Here is a 5,249-nt window from a genome sequence, read left to right on the forward strand (position 1 = left end):
TTTGCTATTTTGAGCAGTAAATGAAAATTGTATTTAAGAAGAGGCGTGTGTTTACAGGTTGTCATCGTATTTCTCTCTGTATTTAATGATATCTTATTACAATTGGAAAGTCGATGTAAGAATAGGAAGACATGAGAGAAAAGCAGAAATATGTTGTGTTATAAATGAAGCTGATGTAGAGCATGGAGACGATGTTTGTACATAAAGTACATTACTGTGCAGTACTTCAAGAGACGGCCCTGTGGCGCAACGGTAGTGCGTCTGACTCCAGATCAGAAGGTTGCGTGTTCAAATCACATCGGGGTCACATCAAAGTTTTGCTGTTTTGCTTAAATTATGAAAAACATGTATGTGTAGAAAGAGTAGTGTGTGGTGTCGCGTTGTCATCGTAGTTCTGTCTGTAATGAATGATATATATATATACAATTTGAAAATGGAAGTCAGAAGATTAGGATATGAGTAGAAAATGCATAAAGTATAGCAAAGTAAAGCCGATGTAGAGCATGGAGCAGATAATTGTACTTAAAGTGCATTATAGTGCATTGGCTTATCAGATGGCCCTGTGGCGCAACGGTAGCGCGTCTGACTCCAGATCAGAAGGTTGCGTGTTCAAATCACGTCGGGGTCACATCAAAATTTTGCTGTTTTGCTTAAATTATGAAAAACATGTATGTGTAGAAAGAGTAGTGTGTGGTGTCGCGTTGTCATCGTAGTTCTGTCTGTAATGAATGATATATAGCTACAATTTGAAAATGGAAGTCAGAAGATTAGGACATGAGAGAAAATGCATAAAGTATAGCAAAGTAAAGCCGATGTAGAGCATGGAGCAGATAATTGTACTTAAAGTGCATTATAGTGCATTGGCTTATCAGATGGCCCTGTGGCGCAACGGTAGCGCGTCTGACTCCAGATCAGAAGGTTGCGTGTTCAAATCACGTCGGGGTCACGTTCAAGTTTTGCTATTTTGAGCAGTAAATGAAAATTGTATTTAAGAAGAGGCGTGTGTTTACAGGTTGTCATCGTATTTCTCTCTGTATTTAATGATATCTTATTACAATTGGAAAGTCGATGTAAGAATAGGAAGACATGAGAGAAAAGCAGAAAGATGTTGTGTTATAAATGAAGCTGATGTAGAGCATGGAGACGATGTTTGTACATAAAGTACATTACTGTGCAGTACTTCAAGAGACGGCCCTGTGGCGCAACGGTAGTGCGTCTGACTCCAGATCAGAAGGTTGCGTGTTCAAATCACGTCGGGGTCACATCAAAGTTTTGCTGTTTTGCTTAAATTATGAAAAACATGTATGTGTAGAAAGAGTAGTGTGTGGTGTCGCGTTGTCATCGTAGTTCTGTCTGTAATGAATGATATATAGCTACAATTTGAAAATGGAAGTCAGAAGATTAGGACATGAGAGAAAATGCATAAAGTATAGCAAAGTAAAGCCGATGTAGAGCATGGAGCAGATAATTGTACTTAAAGTGCATTATAGTGCATTGGCTTATCAGATGGCCCTGTGGCGCAACGGTAGCGCGTCTGACTCCAGATCAGAAGGTTGCGTGTTCAAATCACGTCGGGGTCACATCAAAGTTTTGCTGTTTTGCTTAAATTATGAAAAACATGTATGTGTAGAAAGAGTAGTGTGTGGTGTCGCGTTGTCATCGTAGTTCTGTCTGTAATGAATGATATATAGCTACAATTTGAAAATGGAAGTCAGAAGATTAGGATATGAGTAGAAAATGCATAAAGTATAGCAAAGTAAAGCCGATGTAGAGTATGGAGCAGATAATTGTACTTAAAGTGCATTATAGTGCATTGGCTTATCAGATGGCCCTGTGGCGCAACGGTAACGCGTCTGACTCCAGATCAGAAGGTTGCGTGTTCAAATCACGTCGGGGTCACATCAAAGTTTTGCTATTTTGAGCAGTAAATGAAAATTGTATTTAAGAAGAGGCGTGTGTTTACAGGTTGTCATCGTATTTCTCTCTGTATTTAATGATGTCTTATTACAATTGGAAAGTCGATGTAAGAATAGGAAGACATGAGAGAAAAGCTGAAAAATGTTGTGTTATAAATGAAGCTGATGTAGAGCATGGATACGATGTTTGTACATAAAGTACATTACTGTGCAGTACCTTAAGAGACGGCCCTGTCTCGCAACGGTAGCGCGTCTGACTCCAGATCAGAAGGTTGTGTGTTCAAATCACGTCGGGGTCACATCAAAGTTTTGCTGTTTTGCTTAAATTATGAAAAACATGTATGTGTAGAAAGAGTAGTGTGTGGTGTCGCGTTGTCATCGTAGTTCTGTCTGTAATGAATGATATATAGCTACAATTTGAAAATGGAAGTCAGAAGATTAGGACATGAGAGAAAATGCATAAAGTATAGCAAAGTAAAGCCGATGTAGAGCATGGAGCAGATAATTGTACTTAAAGTGCATTATAGTGCATTGGCTTATCAGATGGCCCTGTGGTGCAACGGTAGCGCGTCTGACTCCAGATCAGAAGGTTGCGTGTTCAAATCACGTCGGGGTCACGTTCAAGTTTTGCTATTTTGAGCAGTAAATGAAAATTGTATTTAAGAAGAGGCGTGTGTTTACAGGTTGTCATCGTATTTCTCTCTGTATTTAATGATATCTTATTACAATTGGAAAGTCGATGTAAGAATAGGAAGACATGAGAGAAAAGCAGAAAAATGTTGTGTTATAAATGAAGCTGATGTAGAGCATGGAGACGATGTTTGTACATAAAGTACATTACTGTGCAGTACTTCAAGAGACGGCCCTGTGGCGCAACGGTAGTGCGTCTGACTCCAGATCAGAAGGTTGCGTGTTCAAATCACGTCGGGGTCACATCAAAGTTTTGCTGTTTTGCTTAAATTATGAAAAACATGTATGTGTAGAAAGAGTAGTGTGTGGTGTCGCGTTGTCATCGTAGTTCTGTCTGTAATGAATGATATATAGCTACAATTTGAAAATGGAAGTCAGAAGATTAGGACATGAGAGAAAATGCATAAAGTATAGCAAAGTAAAGCCGATGTAGAGCATGGAGCAGATAATTGTACTTAAAGTGCATTATAGTGCATTGGCTTATCAGATGGCCCTGTGGCGCAACGGTAGCGCGTCTGACTCCAGATCAGAAGGTTGCGTGTTCAAATCACGTCGGGGTCACATCAAAGTTTTGCTGTTTTGCTTAAATGATGAAAAACATGTATGTGTAGAAAGAGTAGTGTGTGGTGTCGCGTTGTCATCGTAGTTCTGTCTGTAATGAATGATATATAGCTACAATTTGAAAATGGAAGTCAGAAGATTAGGATATGAGTAGAAAATGCATAAAGTATAGCAAAGTAAAGCCGATGTAGAGCATGGAGCAGATAATTGTACTTAAAGTGCATTATAGTGCATTGGCTTATCAGATGGCCCTGTGGCGCAACGGTAGTGCGTCTGACTCCAGATCAGAAGGTTGCGTGTTCAAATCACGTCGGGGTCACATCAAAGTTTTGCTATTTTGAGCAGTAAATGAAAATTGTATTTAAGAAGAGGCGTGTGTTTACAGGTTGTCATCGTATTTCTCTCTGTATTTAATGATGTCTTATTACAATTGGAAAGTCGATGTAAGAATAGGAAGACATGAGAGAAAAGCTGAAAAATGTTGTGTTATAAATGAAGCTGATGTAGAGCATGGATACGATGTTTGTACATAAAGTACATTACTGTGCAGTACCTTAAGAGACGGCCCTGTCTCGCAACGGTAGCGCGTCTGACTCCAGATCAGAAGGTTGTGTGTTCAAATCACGTCGGGGTCACATCAAAGTTTTGCTGTTTTGCTTAAATTATGAAAAACATGTATGTGTAGAAAGAGTAGTGTGTGGTGTCGCGTTGTCATCGTAGTTCTGTCTGTAATGAATGATATATAGCTACAATTTGAAAATGGAAGTCAGAAGATTAGGATATGAGTAGAAAATGCATAAAGTATAGCAAAGTAAAGCCGATGTAGAGGATGGAGCAGATAATTGTACTTAAAGTGCATTATAGTGCATTGGCTTATCAGATGGCCCTGTGGCGCAACGGTAGTGCGTCTGACTCCAGATCAGAAGGTTGCGTGTTCAAATCACGTCGGGGTCACATCAAAGTTTTGCTGTTTTGCTTAAATTATGAAAAACATGTATGTGTAGAAAGAGTAGTGTGTGGTGTCGCGTTGTCATCGTAGTTCTGTCTGTAATGAATGATATATATATATACAATTTGAAAATGGAAGTCAGAAGATTAGGATATGAGTAGAAAATGCATAAAGTATAGCAAAGTAAAGCCGATGTAGAGCATGGAGCAGATAATTGTACTTAAAGTGCATTATAGTGCATTGGCTTATCAGATGGCCCTGTGGCGCAACGGTAGCGCGTCTGACTCCAGATCAGAAGGTTGCGTGTTCAAATCACGTCGGGGTCACATCAAAGTTTTGTTGTTTTGCTTAAATTATGAAAAACATGTATGTGTAGAAAGAGTAGTGTGTGGTGTCGCGTTGTCATCGTAGTTCTGTCTGTAATGAATGATATATAGCTACAATTTGAAAATGGAAGTCAGAAGATTAGGATATGAGTAGAAAATGCATAAAGTATAGCAAAGTAAAGCCGATGTAGAGCATGGAGCAGATAATTGTACTTAAAGTGCATTATAGTGCATTGGCTTATCAGATGGCCCTGTGGCGCAACGGTAGTGCGTCTGACTCCAGATCAGAAGGTTGCGTGTTCAAATCACGTCGGGGTCACGTTCAAGTTTTGCTATTTTGAGCAGTAAATGAAAATTGTATTTAAGAAGAGGCGTGTGTTTACAGGTTGTCATCGTATTTCTCTCTGTATTTAATGATATCTTATTACAATTGGAAAGTCGATGTAAGAATAGGAAGACATGAGAGAAAAGCAGAAAAATGTTGTGTTATAAATGAAGCTGATGTAGAGCATGGAGACGATGTTTGTACATAAAGTACATTACTGTGAAGTACTTCAAGAGACGGCCCTGTGGCGCAACGGTAGTGCGTCTGACTCCAGATCAGAAGGTTGCGTGTTCAAATCACGTCGGGGTCACATCAAAGTTTTGCTGTTTTGCTTAAATTATGAAAAACATGTATGTGTAGAAAGAGTAGTGTGTGGTGTCGCGTTGTCATCGTAGTTCTGTCTGTAATGAATGATATATAGCTACAATTTGAAAATGGAAGTCAGAAGATTAGGATATGAGTAGAAAATGCATAAAGTATAG

Source organism: Haliotis asinina, chromosome 2, assembly GCF_037392515.1.
Source record: "Haliotis asinina isolate JCU_RB_2024 chromosome 2, JCU_Hal_asi_v2, whole genome shotgun sequence".
Taxonomy (NCBI): domain Eukaryota; kingdom Metazoa; phylum Mollusca; class Gastropoda; order Lepetellida; family Haliotidae; genus Haliotis; species Haliotis asinina.